The 16,291-nt window shown below is 46.0% G+C and overlaps 1 protein-coding gene and 1 long non-coding RNA gene across 5 annotated transcripts in view; both read left to right on the top strand.

The window, feature by feature from the left end:
• Positions 1–16,291, top strand: part of CMTM4 (CKLF like MARVEL transmembrane domain containing 4) — a 73,674-nt gene that overhangs the window by 33,018 nt on the left and 24,365 nt on the right. The gene's annotated exons all lie outside the window — the stretch shown is intronic.
• On the top strand, positions 760–7,729 carry LOC132005838 (uncharacterized). Its single transcript, XR_009400923.1, has 3 exons — positions 760–829; positions 6,159–6,336; positions 7,582–7,729. It is a non-coding gene; the product is annotated as an uncharacterized LOC132005838 (long non-coding RNA).

Raw genomic sequence — 16,291 nt, 5'->3', positions numbered from 1 at the left:
AGCTCCACACCCAGCATGGAGCCTAGTGTGGGACTTGAACTCACAGCACTGAGATCAAGACCTGAGCTGAGATCAAGAGTTGGATGCTTAACCGACTGAGCCATCCTAGGCGCCCCGCAAAAATGTACATCGAAATGAGTTGGGTCTTCATATCTTTTCAAACTAACAGACAGACTTCATCCTGTAGGTGTGAAAATGGAATGTCCAAGATGAGAAAAGATTGATGACCCTTCAGTTCAACCCTGCCATCAAAGTTTAAGTCTTCTATCTCATCCTTTACTGACTTTTAGCTTCAGTGTGACTGATGTCACCTAAAATCACCTAAATTCGTTTTCACTTGACACTATTACCACATCTGGCCTCTTCCTTATTCCCGTAGCTGAATCTTTGACCCTTGAGTGTATGTCAGAAGGCACTAGCCTGGCCCTCTATCCCTTTGGGGTAATTTTAAAGCTTATTATCTTATGAATTGACAGTCCCGGGTCTCTGATCCACAGATAAGGCAAGTGATAAGCCAGCCTTGCATGTTTTCTGCCAAATAACTTCTAGAAGCTTACCTGGCCAGGGGTCATCCCAAAAGCCTTTCACCTGAGCTTGTGTTCTAGGTTGACCCGAAACATTAATTATCTCCCTTTGGACAGTGTCTGTTTACCCTGTGGGTATGGCTTAATGGTCATTTATTCGATGCCTGTTCATTGGTCGTTGGCCGGTCAGTCATTAACCAGCTGGTTATTGAATGCCCCTTTAGGGGGGATGGAGCAGGGACCAGAGAAACACGATTCCTGAGACAGGCACCGCCTCGCAGTAACTGAGTGATCACGGGAGCAAGGTATGTCGGAGGCATTTCCTCCTTGAGCTCAGTCAGCAGGAGAGCCTAAAGGGCCACGGAGAAAATGAGACTGAGGGCAGCCTGCTTGGAAGACATCGAAGGGAAGCCTGAAGGGAGAAAGGGCTACCTGTGGAGAAATCAGGAAAAGCTTCCCAGAGAAGCTGGTGTTTATCATTTTATCTGTTTGTTTCAAGATTACTCTTTAAAGAAATCATAAAGGTACCACAAACTTATTTTTAGGGGAAAAAAAATCAGAAAATACCAGTACCTTAAAAGAAAACAAGCGAATTTCCTGGAATATTACTAATCAGAGACGAGCACTAATCACGTGCATAATGCTTGTGTCTCTGTGCGTATGCATGGGTGTGTGGACACACACACACACACACACACACACACAACCTGCAGACTGCTTTATAACGGGATGATAACATGCTTCTTTTATCAACAGACTTCACAGCCTTTTTTTTTTTAAGATTTTATTTATTTATTTGACAGAGAGAGAGAGATCACAAGTAGACAGAGAGGCAGGCAGAGAGAGGGGGAAGCAGGCTCACTGCTGAGCAGAGAGCCAGATGTGGGGCTCGATCCCAGGACCCTGAGATCATGACCTGAGCCGAAGGCAGAGGCTTTAACCCACTGAGCCACCCAGGCACCCCTTGTTTCTCATTTTTATTAAAAAAATTTTTAAGTTGACACAGGATGTGTTTTTCAGTATTTTTCATTTGAATACAATAAATTTCACTTTTTAAAGTGTATACCGATCTGTGAGTTTTGATAAATATATAGCCCTCTGTCCACCTCTGCAGTCAAAGTAAAGAATAGTTGCATCAGAATTGTCTTGTTCCTCCATGTTCTTGTTAAATTCCCTCTTCTTCCACCCAGCCCTTGGCAACCAGTATGTCTTGTTTCTATCCCTACAGTTTAGCCTTTTCCAGGATGTCACGTAAGCAGACTCACAGTCTTGTAGCCTTTGAGTCTGGCTTTTTTCACTTAGCATGATGTACTTGAAATATTCTTCCGTGTTCCTCTGTGTATCAATAGTTTGATCCTTTTTTTTTGGGGGGGGGGGCTAAGTGGTATTATGGGCATACCACTATTTGTTTATCCATTCTTGAAGGCCACGTAGATTGTTTCCAGTTTTTGGTGATGATAAGTAGAGCTGTCGTAAACCTTACGTGTAGGTATTAGCGTGATCATAATTTTCCTTTCTCTAGGGCAGACACCTAGGAGTGGGATTACTGGTCGTATGGCATTAAGTGTATGTTTGGCTTTATAAGAAACTGCCAGACCATTTGTAGAGTGGCTTTATGCCATCTTGCTTTCTCACCAGTAGTGTATGGGAGTCCTAGTGGCTTTGCATTGTTGTTATCTGTGAGAATTGTTATTTGTTAATTGTTATTTATTTTTTAATTGTTATTTTCTAAATTGTAGCCACTCTGGTGAGTATGAAATGGTATGTCATTGTGATCTCAATTTGCATTTCCCTAGTGACTAATGGTGGTAAGGGTCTTTTCTGTATCTGCCATCTGTGTATGTATCTTCTTTCATGAGGTAATCTACCCACTTTTTTTTTTTTTTTTTAAGATTTTATTTATTTGAGTGCAACAGAGGGAGAGAGAGAGAGAGAACATGAGCTGAGGGAAGGGGCAGAGGGAGAGGAGAAACAGACTCCCTGCTGAGCAGAGACCCCCCCCCCCCCCCCGCCAATTCAAGACTCTATCCCAGGACTCCAGGATCATGGCCTGAGCCAAGGGAAGATGCCCAACTGACTGAGCCACCCACGGACCCCTCTTCTACCCGCTTTTTTAAATTGGATTGTTTCTTACTGTAAAGATTGGAGAGTTCTTTGTATATTCTGGATATAAGTCCTTCAACATCTTTTTAAAAGATTCTATTTATTTGAGAGAGAGAGGGTGAGAGGTCACAAGTAGAGGGAGAAGCAGACTCCCCATTGAGCAGAGAGCCTGATGTGGAACTCAATCCCAGGACCTCAGGATCATGACTTGAGCCAAAGACAGACACTTAACCAACTGAGTCACCCAGGCGCCCTCCACATTCTTTTTAAATTAAGGTTTTTATTATGGAAACTTACAAGCATTTACTAGTTGTATTAATCAGCATTCTCTAGAGAAACAGAACTCGTAGGATATAAAAGGAGATTTATTGTGAGAAATTGGCTCACATGGTTGTAGAGGCTGAGGAGTCCCATGATCCGCTGTCTGCAAGCTGGAGATCCAGGAAAGCTGGTGGTGTAATTCAGAGTCCTTTTGGCCCAGAGCCCATGACGGAAACTCCAACCCAAGGGCAGGAGAAGATGGGATGCAAGCCGTGGGCCAGGAAGAAAGGGATGAACTCTTTCCCTCTTCCCCTTGTGTTCTGTTCAGGCCCTCAGTGGACTGGATGGTGTTCACCACACTGGGGAGGGCAATCTGCTTTACCGAGTTTACTTAAGGTTCAAATGCTGCTCTCCTCTGGATACCCTCACGGACCTACCCAGGACACGTTTAATCTGGGCACCCCTTGGCCCACTCAAGTTGACACAAAGAATTAACCTTCATCCCAGTACAGTGAATTGTATTATGACCCCCCCCCCCCCCCTCCCCCTTCCCCCCCTTCAGCAGTTACCAACATTGTATGTTCTTCTTTTACCAGTGACCACCCCCTCCCAACTTTTTCTGGCTGTCCTGTTAAAACCGGTCTCAGATACAGCAGCATTTCAGCTGTAAATACTTAGTATGCAGCTTTAATGGTTAAAGACCGTGTTCCCTAAATGACACGCCACAGTATTGTCACATCTAAATAATTAACAGTTCCTTAATGTCTTAAGATCCAGAACGTGTTTCTTTTTCTCCAGGGATCTCAGAAGTGCCTTTTTGGTTTGTTTCAAGTAGGATCTAAACAGGATCCAAACGTTGCCTCTGCTCAGGACGCTTCTTAGGCTCTCCTAGTCTGCAGGAGCCCTCCTTTCCTTTTAGGCTGGTTGTCTGTTGATGAGAAGAGGTAATGTGTTGTGTAGCGTTGCCCACATCTTGAATTTGGCTGAGGGTCTCGTGGATGTAAAGTTAACGTGCTTCTCTGACTCTTGCCATTCCTGTAAACTAGTTCATTCTGGAGGCTTGGGTTCGGGGGATGGCAAGAAAGCTCTCTCGGTGCTGCCGTGTCCATCCTGTTGCATCGACATCAGAAGGCAAAAGTGTCTGATGGTCTTGCTTTCAGTGAGACCGGGATCGATGGCTCAGTATGAGTGTATTGGTCCATCTACTTAAAATTCCTCATCGGCCTTTTTTTTTTTTTTTTTTAAGATTTTATTTATTTATTTGACAGACAAAGATCATGAGTAGGCAGAGAGGCAGGCAGAGAGAAAGAGGAAGCAGGCTCCCCGCTGAGCAGAGAGCTCTGAGCTGAAGGCAGAGGCTTTAACCCACTGGGGGAGTCACCCAGGCACCACCCTCATCAGCCTTTTACTTAGTAGCTTAACAGCCAGTGATGATCATGACCTGGATCCGTGGTTCTGAATGGAGGTGCGAGATTTTGCCCTTTGGGGAACATCTGACAATATCTGGAGACATTATTTTTTTGGTTGCCAATGCGGGACTTGGGCACTGCGGGGGTTGGGTTGAATGCCAGCGCCTTTATCAGCTTTTTTTTTTTTTCTTTAATAAAGATTTAATTTATTTATTTAATTGACAGAGAGAGGGACGCCCGGGTGGCTCGGGGTCAAAGCCTTTGCCTTTGGCTCTGATCGTGATCTCAGGGTCCTGGGATTGAGCCCTGCATGGGGCTCTCTGCTCAGTGGGGAGCCTGCTTCCCCTCTCTCTGCCTGCCTCTCTGCCTACTTGTGATCTGTCTCTCAAATTAAATCTTAAAAAGAAATTGACAGAGAGCGCAAGCGAGACAGTGAGAGGGAACACAAGCAGGGGGAGTGGGAGAGGGAGAAGCAGGGAGCCTGATGCGGGGCTCAGTCCCAGCCTGGGATCCTGACCTGAGCTGACGGCAGCCACTTAACCACTGAACCACCCGGGTGCCCCTTTATCCGCTTTCCTAATAACAAGCTGATGCTTTAGCAACCCCCAAAGGCGAACAGTGGGATTTTCCCCTTGAACTGTCCATTAAAAACTTATGGCTTTTGTGTATTTAATATATTTCATTATTTCGTGGTCTTTTAAAAAGACTTTGGAATCTGAAATAATTTCAGACTCACACAAAAGTTGTGAGAGTGGTACAGAGTAATCTGTACTCTCTCCTAGATTCTCCAAATGTTAACTTTTTACCACATTTGCTGTATCTTTTCCCCTTGTGTGTGTACAGACACATGTGTATGTGTATATTTATGTAGTATTTTAAGACTTTTGAGTCTTTTAAGTCTTTGGTAGTATGGACTTGACACCGGTTTATCCTTAAATACTTCATTGTCCTTAAAGACAAGACCCTGTTGTTTTAAAACCACAGCATAATGATCAAAGTCAGGAAATTAACACTGATACAATACTAAAGCTAAACTGCAGACCTTATTCATAATTCTCTGGTTGCCTCAAAACTATTACACGCAGGCGCCTGGGTGGCTCAGTCGTTAAAGTGTCTGCCGTCAACTCAGGTCATGATCCCACGGTGCCGGGATCAAGCCCCGAATCAAGCTCCCTGCTCAGTGGGAAGGCTGCTTCTCCCTCTCCCACTCCCCCTGCTTGTGCTCCCTCTCTCTCTGTCAAATAAATAAATAAATTCTTAAAAAAAAAAAAACCCGACAACCTACTCTACATAGTACAAGAACATCCTGGATCACATGTTGTGTTCAGTCATTTCTCTTTAATCTCCTTGAGTCTGGGATAGTTCCTCAGCCTTTGTGTTTTGTGACATTGACATTTGGGAGGAATGCCGGCCAGTTATTTTGTGGCACGTCCCTCAATTTGGGTTTGTGTGACGTTTTCTCATGTTTAGACTCTGGCTATCTTGTGGTTGTCAGGAATGCCGCAGAAATAATGATGCCTTATTTTCAGTGCCTCCTGTCAGAGGCAGATGACGTAGATACCTGCTCCCTTACTGGTGATCTTAATTTGGTTCAAGTGATAGCTGCCAGGCTTCTCCACTCTCAGGTTACTCTTTCTCCCCCTGTATAATTAGTAAGTATTTTTGTGGGAAGATACTTTGAATATGTAACTATCCTGTAACTCCTCAAGCTTTCACTCATTAGTCTTAATATTCATTGATTCTTGCTTGAATCCTGTGTTGTTACGATGGCTGGCAAATGACCATTGTATGGATCCGTCTTTCCTTCAGTCTTATTAGCTGGATTTTTTTTTTTTAAAGATTTTATTTCTTCATTTGTCAGAGAAAGAGCACAAGTAGGCAGAGCAGCAGGAAGAGGGAAAGGGAGAAGCAGGCCTCCAGCCGAGCAGGAAGCCTGATGCGGGGCTCGATCCCAGGACCCTGAGATCATGACCTGAGCCGAAGGCAGACGCTTAACGACTGAGCCACCCAGGCACCTCTAATTAGCTGGATTTTCAACTGTAAGAAAGAGTTTTCTCCTCTTCCCTGTTTGTTTATGTCAGTATGTGTTCATGGGTTCATGTTTTATTCACAGACTTTAATATTTAATTGTTACCTATTTTGATGCTCAGATTGTCCCAGATTTGGCCAATGGGAGCCCCTCTGAACCATTTCCAGTGCCCTTTAGACATGTTCCCTTCTTCCTCAGACACAAGAATTCCAGGCTCATCTTCGATCCTCCTACCTCAGCCCTGGAATTCTCCAGGGAGCCTTGGTTCCCTTCACTGGAAAATGATATTATTTAGAAATCAAGGTTTGAATGTTACTCAGATGTATACAATGTCCTCAGGTGTATACGTTTATTATAATATGTATTTATGTGTATATTTCTATGTATATTGTATAAATACATCTACTTGTATTATCTTGTTGGCCATTGGGAGCCCCTTCAGGTTGACTCCTGCCTCCTTCTGACAAAACCTCAATGGCCTTCGACCTTATACTTGCTTTCGCATAGGCTTACCTTGTGTGTGCCCTGCCCCAGACCTGGAATCAGTCATTTCTCCTAGAAGTTCTTGTTCCTGTTAGTGTAAAATAATACTTAGAGACCTCAGTCTGGGCACTAGGATGGTTACGATTACTGACCTTGTGTTTCTAGGCCTTTTCAGTGGACACAGCTATTAAAAAAAAATTTTTTTTTAAAGATTTTATTTATTTATTTGACAGAGAGAGAAATCACAAATAGGCAGAGAGGCAAGGGGGGGGGGGGGGGAGCAGGCTCCCTGCCGAGCAGAGAGCCCGATGTAGGGCTCCATTCCAGGACCCTGATCATGATCATGAGCCGAAGGCAGAGCCTTAACCGACTGAGCCACCCAGGGTACCCAGTTGCTTAACATCTTGCCTCTCATTTTTAAAATTTCATTAATAGGATAGGAGATTTAAAATGCATCCATGTTCCTTGGGGCACCTGATTGGCTCAGTTGGTTTATAGTATCTGACTCTTGATTTGGGCTCAAGTCAAAAATTGTGAAATTGACCCCTGGGTCGGGCATTGCTGGGTGTGCTGCTGCCCAAGTAAAGCGTCTCTCTCTCCCGCCCCCCCAAACAAACAAACATGTTCCTCTTAGAATTACCTTATGGTGATGGTTGTGTAGCTTTGAATATACTAAATCCCACTGAGGTGTATACTTGAAATGGGTGGATTTTATGGCCCATCTATTACATCTCGATTGAAAATAAGCAGATCAACCATGTGTTCTTCACAGGGTGGAATGAAGATGACATCGAGTGAGAATGCTTGGGGCAGTGCCCGCCACATCATGTGGCCCACAGGAGAAGCGCTCAGCAAATGTTGAATTTAGTAGGAGGGCCACCATCCTTATTGTCTGTGGAGCTGGGGACACCACTGACAGATCCTGCTGAGTGGTAGTCCCCTAATTTGTGTGTCAAGGTCTGGAGGAAGGTACTTAAATCTGCAAGTCACTGACTGTTTGTGCAAGGGCCTGAGGGCCATGGGGTTTGGCCCCTGAAGTAGGTTCCTCTCCTCTTGGACCCTCCCGCCGTTGACTGATGCAGAGGTCCCGGGCTGGTCGGGCTCTGGGCCTCCCGGCTGTGAGGGTTTTCCAGGCGGGTTTTCCTGACCTCTTAGGATACGCAGTTCACTGTTGCGGCCCAGATTAATCTTTCGCAAAAAGCTCCTCTTGGATGACTGGTTTCTCATTCAATGGGGAAAACAGTGCCCTTGTCACTTAAGGTGGTTTGTCAAGGATGCTAGGGTGCGGAGCTGCCTGAGAGTTCAAGCAGGGGGAGGAAGGAAAGGGGGCAGGTTTTGCTTTTGAATCCAGTAGGGATGTGATACCACTTCCTGGGGCTTCAGCTTCATCCGGGAAGCAAGGACTTGAGAAGGGCAGCCGGGAGAGGAATGCAGCCGCACAGTTAACTGCCTTCACATGTGCACGGTTTGAAGGCATCGCGTTTCCTGTGTCCTCTACATGTGCGCTGTTTTTTGCTCCATTACTAATTGAAACAGTCTGAAAATGTAGCTTTTGGGGCAGGGTGGCATTTGCAGGAAAATGTTGTGGGCATTTTTTTGGCAAGAAAGATGCTGACCGTCCTGTGGTTTTCTGAAGTCATGTGCAATTCTATCATCAAACCGCATAATAAGTTTTCGAAACTTTTTTTTTAAAGAGCAAGAAAATGTTTTGCATTTCATTGGGAACACTGTTGGTGTGCTCTGCGTCGTTGGATGTCCAAAAATAAGCCTATTTTAATCTGTCCGGGACTGTGGTGTGCTGTGGCTAGCCAGTACATACAAGTGACCCATGGGTCTAGTGTGTGTGTGTGTATGTAAGAGAGAGAGAGAGAGAGAGAGAGAGATCAGGCTCACTTATGTAAATATAGTCATTGGTGTTAAAGGTGAGAGTCAAGCCAAACAAAGATACTGAAATGCAGTCCCTTGAGTTCAGCTCTAACTTATGTATGCCTTTAGGATCATAAAATGGCAAAATTATTGACACAGCAGAACCCAGCTTGGAAAATATGTCAGGATCCCTGGGCGAGTTGGCCTGGTAACATGGGCCAAGCCCGGACCAGACCAGGCTGACAGCTTCCCAGACCGGCCGCAGCCCAATCCCTCCTGTCCTTCATCGGAAATGAAAACGAAGCCTTCGGAGTTGGGAGTGGCTGGGAATGTGGGTGCCCGTGGGGGCACACCTGGCAGAGCCTCAGGTGCCTGTCACCTCCCCTGGTCTCCTGCTTTCTTCTTGCTGCTCTCGGCCCCAAGTCCTTGGCAGCCTTCCCTTTCTGTGCTCTCTCTCCCTTTCTTCTCAACAATAAGGCATTTATTTGCCTCTGCCCCTGGGCTCCTTTGCCTAACGATTTCTCCTGCCTGATCAGGACTCCCTGCCAGCCTGGTGGCTCTCAGCTCTTCTAAGCAGGTAGTTCTCTTATTTCTCCTAATTCTCTGCCTCCAATCTGTAGCTCCAGTCCACTGACATTGCAGTTAGCTCACTGGTTTGAGAACCACCAAAAAAAAATAAATAAAATAAAAAATTAAAAAAATTGCTCATTGCTCTACTGTCTCAGGGGAGAGGAGGGAAAATTTTTAAATCCACTTTCCTCAGGGGATGGCCTCCCTTGAGAGGAGCAACTCATGGATCACTTTCCTTAGGGGGAAAAAAATGTTTTTTATGACTTCTGAATTCTTTTTTTTTAATTTATGCTCCATTAGTCACCATACAGTACATCATTCGTTTCTGGTGGGGTGTTCGGTGATTCCTTGTTTGCATACAACACCCAGTGCTCCCCGCAGTCCGTGCCCTCCTGGATACCCATCACCGGGCTCACCCATCCCCCCACCCTCTTAGAAAAATTAAGATGTGACTGTAGTTAGATCCCTTTGAGAACAAGTAACGAAGCTGTGAGCTTTGTCACAGGCCCTCGCGGCCCTGGTTGTGGAGGTCGCATACTGTGTTTCTGGAAGAGAAGCCATGCAGGGATGCTTTCCTCCAGGGGGTTGCAGGGGGGACTGGACCCTGGTCAGTCACAGGTTAAACATCTGGTGTAGGGGAACAGGGTATGTGGAACAGTAGCTTGGGGGCCTTGGATGTCTCTTCTGGCCACATGACGGAGACGCCCTCTGCTTCCCGCGTGGGCATGAATGTGACAGCAAAAAGACGGGGCCCAGCCCGGGGCCTGAGAGCATCGTACGTTATTGATGCTCCCTCTACACAAACCAGCCAAGGCTCTCATTTCAGAAGTCAGGCACCACCTCACACAGGCTTTCTCTCCTGGTTCTCCTCTAAGACCACCTGAGTCCAGTGCCCTCCAGGCAGACTTCTCAAGCCCTCTGCTGCCACCCACGCCCTCAGTGACCCTCTGTCGTCCTCAACAACTCCTGGACACTGAGCCTTCGGACCTGGGTTGTTCTCTGTCTGTGTGTATCATGGGGTGTGTTGGCTGCGTTGGTACTGAGACCCCAAGCCCAGCAGGCCTCTAGGTGCCATCAGTGTTACTGAAGAAACTGGCCACCTAGGAGCCACTGCAGATCGCATTGTTGGAGATGGTCTTCATGTGGGCAGTCCCTTTTGCATGGGACTGGTTGTTCTAAGGCTCCTTAAAATTATTTTTAAATACTGTGATTTTTGCTTATATGAATATATTTTTTTAAAGATTTTATTATTCATCTGGGGCGCCTGGGTGGCTTAGTGGTTTAAGCCTCTGCCTTCAGCTCGGGTCATGATCTCAGGGTCCTGGGATCGAGCCCCGCATCGGGCTCTCTGCTCGGTGGGGAGCCTGCTTCCCCCCCCTCTCTGCCTGCCTCTCTGCCTACTTGTGATCTCTCTCTGTCTATCAAATAAATAAAAATCTTTAAAAAATAAAATAATTAAAAAAAAGATTTTATTATTCATCTGAGAGAGAGAATGAGGGAGAGCATGAAAGGAGAGGGGTCAGTGAGAGAAGCAGACTCCCTGCGGAGCAGGGAACCCCATGTGGGACTTGATCCTTGGACTCTAGCATCATGACCTGAGCCGAAGGCAGTTGCTTCACCAACTAAGCCACCCCGGCTCCCTTACATGAATATCTTTGAATGAGTTTCATCAGATCCATTGGTAAACTGGTGATGAAGGAAGGCTAGGATTTTGCTTAATCTTCGAAAATGTCTTCACAGATTTTAGGGTCTCTCTTCCGGGGGGGCGGGTGGTCCCTGCCCTCACTTGAGTCAGAGTTGTTACATGCTGGCCTCTAGGCTGTTCTGTGCCCACGGCTTGCACTTAGAGTGCAGTGGCAGCTGGGCTGTGGGATTGTGCTCTCAAGAAGGCTTTAGAAATGATGAACTCTTCTGATACAGAAGCAGGACCAACATGGGCTTGCAGAATGACTCTCATTTTCCATTAGAGCTTTTAATGTCATTGTAAAATATTCATGAATGGTTTCAAAACAAATAAGGATTGATTCTTGGAGGTCACTAACGTGTAACTCATAATAAACCTGAGTGCTTCAAAAAGTGTTGATGGAGAGAATTTTGAATTTTTTTTTTAAAGAAGCACATATATTCATTGTAAACATTTTGGAAAATAAAAGACGCCTACTAAAAAAAGAAACAAACAAAAAAACCCAAAAACCAAAAAACTTATCCACAGTCCTATCACATAGATGCATTTCTGAAATAAAATTCCGCATATTTTATTCTTTTGTTTTAAAAGTATAAATAACATGGTCCATATCTCTATATCTTAACCTTGACAATCTGGTAAGAGTTTGTAAAACAATTTGGATCTGGTGTCTTGAAGAGTGAGTGACACATTCATTCTGTAAAATTTGCAGTTTATTTTTTTTTTAAAGATTTTATTTATTCATGAGAGACAGAGAGAGGCAGAGGGGGAAGCAAGCTCCCCAAGGAGCAAGGAGCCGGATGCAGGACTCAATCCTGGGACCCTGAGACAGTGACCCGAATCAGAGGCAGACACTCAACTATCTGAACCACCCAGGCACCAAGATTTGCAGTTTCATACTAAAGATACGTTGTGAAATTTTACAGTATGCCACAGCACCTTTTCTAGTCAGTATGAGTTGTGTTATGCTGCGGCAACAAACAGATCTAACGTCTCCCTTGCCTGCTGCTCCCCCTGCTTGTGCTCTCTCATGCTCTCTGTCCAATGGATGAATACAACTTTAAAAAAAAAAAAAAACTTTAAAAAAAGGCCTAAAACCCCATGTTTCTACTGGTGGGAGTGTCAGGTGTCAGGACTGTTCTGGAGGGCCGCAGTAAGGAACAGCGCTGTTTACCAGCATGTCTTGTTCTCCGCTTTCCAGGCACACTGTGGGGTTGGACATTTGTTCTGTGAGATGTTCCCCAGGCAGATACACGCTCACCCTGGTGGAGTTTATGCCCCAGAACTCCACATTTGCCACTCTGACTTCTAATCACACCTCCTCTGGGCGGGTGGTGATGGAGTAACAGTGGGCGTTCCGGGGATTTGGCTCATTGGAAGCCGAGTGAGAGATCGGTTACATTTGGTCCCTCTGTCACATCCACCCCTAGCTAGTTACTGTAGCCTTCCTTCTGCAGGAATGGCTTTCAGATAGGCTCTGAGCTGACATCATGAAGAAGAAACGGGCCCTAAAACCCACAGGATAGATCAGGATTCTGTTCAGTAATGCAGAATATGCAGTTATAAACACACTGTACATTTTCTCTGTTTTGGGTGGAAATCACAAAAAATAGAACTGATCAAAATTCCAGGGTCTGTGCGGCAGAAGCCTGCAGCGGTAGCACAGAGCACAGTCCGTGTGTGTGGGAGATCACAAGCCCTGTGTCCCTGTCAGATGGTATCTGACAAACCTTGAACTGACTTTGGAAAGTCCCCCCCCCCCCCCAATGTCCCCAAATGGCACATAAAACTGCCTCCCATGCGCTGAAACAGACTGAACAAATGTGCTAGTGATAAAGTGCGACACACTTGTCTGTAAGTTAATGTATGTGGTGTAAGAGCACACGGATTGTGTAATGGTGTTGTGCTCAATGCAAAATAGTGGCAGTCTGAAGTTTGAATTGTTCCTGATGTATACCAACATTTCAGATTAATTCTGTATACTTTTTTTTTTTTTTTAAGAATTTATGTCTTGAGGCACTTGGTTGGCTCAGTTGTTAAAAGTCTGCCTTCAGCTCAGGTCGTTGATCGCAGGGTCCTGGAATCAAGCCCCACATTGGGCTCCCTGCTTAGTGGGAAGCCTGCATCCTCCTCTCCCACTTCCCTGCTTGTGTTCCCTCTCTCACTGTGTCTCTGTCATATAAATAAATAAAACTTTAAAAAAAAAAAAAGAATTTCTTTCTTTGTCAGAGAGAAAGAGCACAAAACAGGGAGCGGCAGGGAGCCCAAAGCGGGACTCGATTCCCGGACCCTGGGATCCTGACCTGAGCCGAAGGCAGATGCTTAAACAACTCAGCCACTCATGCACCCCTGAAATTTTTTTAAAGTTTTAATAGTAACTTAATCAGCTCAAGTCTTTTCTCCCTCCCTTCCTGCTTTTTGATGTTGTCAATCATAATTAGCGGCACTGGTGGAAACCTGACAACCTTTGAATCCCAGCTCACTTACCAACTGTGAAAATACTCCTGGTCAGCTGGTCAGTGCCCCATGGAAAGGGCTCTGTCCAAGGATGGGCAGGATCCCCCAGTTGGCAAATGCAGTAACTGTTACTTATTGGCATCTCTTTGAACATCTCTGTGCTGTTTCACATTGTGACGTTTGTCTACTGCAGAACTGTTAGAAGTTGAATTACTCTTCATTCCTTGGTTCCTTTGAAGTTGTTGGCTTCCCGTATAATCTTGAGCCCTTATTTCCTTCTTGTGGGTCTATAGGTAGCTTTTATTTTAGCAATGATTGTTAGACTTCACTTTGCTGGAGGAAAATTAGGTATTTGCTGTGCCAGAAAGCAGGCAAAAAAGTGTCCTGTTTATTAGAAACAGAATATTAGAGGCCACCAAAATATCTGTCAAAGGGGGACTGATGAAATTATTACGAGCGTAGTTGTGTGTGCGTGCCAACCTGTCCATATCTCTGCATTTGAATACTTGTGGTCTTGTGTGTACGTGTTCTTCATCTCATTTCTGGTGTGAAGCTCCTAAAACCCTTGAAATTTTCTACATGATAAGAGGTGTCTTTTGATCTTCTCAGCAACCCGCTTTCAACCACATCCGAGTTTGTGGTAATGAGGGGACCTAGGGCTGGGGGCTGGCTGCCAGGGAACCAGCCATGAGATTAGAGAGTTGGAGGTGTCAGCCGCACTCATCTCTGGGAAGGGGAAGAGGGCTACGGACTGAGCCCTGTGGAGACTTGAACGCAGGACATGAGCGCTGCCCAGGCCCTTGTGGACCTTGCCCTGCCTATCTCTTCATTCGCTGTTCAGTTACATCCTTTTGTAACCTGGATGCCGGAGCCCCTGGCTCCAGGGGTTCCACACAGACCAGGTTTGGCTACTGGCCACAGACAAAATACAAAGGCAGAGAGAGACGGTGTGGTGAAACTAGAAAGGAATTGATTCCAGTGAGGGCGACACCAGGAAGACAGAGCCATCTCTCAAGCGCCGAAAATACTTCTGGGTTTAGGTAAGGAAAATGTGGGGCAGAGGTTGTAGGTATAAGCCGGTCGGCCGGAAAGGTCAGGTGCAGGACGGTCTTGGGGTCAACCCGGCCGGGTTCTTGCTGGCTCAGGGCAGGCCCTGTTGCTTGAGGGAGTAGTTTCAGTTTCTAGCCCAGAATGCCTTGCCTGCAGGGTGTTTTTCCTGAGTGGAGAGATAAGCTTGAAAGAACTCAATCAGATAACAGACTGAGGTCAGAATGGAGGCAGTTGAAGTTCTCTTCCACGTGAATAGCCTTTCTAAGAGACTGTAATGAACTTCATAATACATCTAGAACCTTCTCAGTGAGGCCTTCCGTGTCACTCCCTAAAACTTCAAACACCTTTGCCCTAGTTACATTGCATTCTCCTTCCCTGCTTTGATTTTCTTCCCCCTTTGTACTTCATACCGCCTGGCACACTGTACTTTTAATTTCATTTCTGAAAGCTTCTCCTTAGACGATGAGCTAGAGAGCAGATTTCTGTTTTGTTCACTGCTGCTGCATGAGTGGCCCGTTAGATTTGCATATTCTTGAAACTGTTTTTATTTTAATATTTAAGACTGTAGGTGTTACCTTCCCACACAAATATGGTTGAAGTTAGCATACCAGAAACATTTGTAACTCATCAGTACAGTGTGTTATTTCTTGCCCAAGATTACTAGATCCAGTTACAGGGAGAAGAAAAAGGTTAGGAGTTTCCCTTATATGAACTACTTCTTTGTGAATTGATTGCAAGTCAAGCATGTAATTCAGATGGAGAATTCAGGTCCCTGATTCAATAGAAAATTAAAAGAGCCATTAGGAAAAGGACAAAGAATGTGCTTAAAGACTCCTGTCTCTAATGTGCTGACTTACACTGTGAACCACAAATTGATAGGAGAGGTGTCTTTTATGATTGCTGGGCACAAATCTGGATAATGGATAGAGCGGAGCTACCCTGCCCTGCCTCTTAACGGGGAGACCTGGCAAGCATGTCAGTAACTGTGGGTTGTAGATTTTTAGTCCCCCACCTGCCCCCATTTGTTGATGATGTGCAAGTTACTGCACTTGGTACCTTGGGTGGAGAGAGATGGGCTGGCCCCTGTCCTCAGAAAGCTCAGGAGGCAGAGGGAGGCATAATGTCAAGTATAAAAAAAGGGTAGAATGCAGTCACAGATGAACAAGCTTTCCTGGGAGAGGGTGGAATCAAATAATGTCTGGCAGGGGGAGAGACAATCAGGGAAGGCATGGGGAGGAGGTGGCACTGAGTGGTGCCCTGAAAGGCATGCGTGGGACTCCAGGAGGCAGAGAAGGGCCACAGAGCAGCCCCTGCCTTGTGTTTCCCACGCTTCAGTCATCTGGGGATCTTGTCACTCCGACTGCACAGATCAAAGAGGAGAGGCAGAAATTCTGTACTTCAGCCGGCTTTCTGGTGATGCCGATGTTGCTGGCTCTGAGGACAGATCTGGGACCATAGAGCTGCCTGCGTACACGTCCTGGACCTTTGCAGTGGAGGTCGCCTCATGTTCTGACCCAGGCTGGACATTGTAAAGTTTTTTCCGGCGAGATAAACACAACACCAGGCAAAGTGGGTGCAAGGCAAGATTGATTAAAAACGCTCTCCAGCGAAGTTTCAGGGCTCAGGAGAAGGGGAGCCAGGAAAGTTGTGCCGGGAGGAGGTGGGCATCCTTGGGCGAGGTTCCGCCATTCCGGAAAGCAGAGTGGCGGAAGTCACGCCCAAGGCAGGGAGGAGGGGGCTTTTAAGGGGTCTCGGAGGAAGCTCAGGGGTCTTTTGGAAGTTTCCCTTATTTGGATATCCTGCCTGCTCATCGGGATCCCATTGGTCCACGGGAGCCCGGGGCGGGGGTCTCAGA

This window comes from Mustela nigripes, chromosome 17, assembly GCF_022355385.1.
Source record: "Mustela nigripes isolate SB6536 chromosome 17, MUSNIG.SB6536, whole genome shotgun sequence".
Lineage (NCBI taxonomy): Eukaryota > Metazoa > Chordata > Mammalia > Carnivora > Mustelidae > Mustela > Mustela nigripes.
The sequence above is the reverse complement of the archived record's forward strand: the minus strand, read 5'-3'. Positions and strand labels throughout refer to the sequence as shown.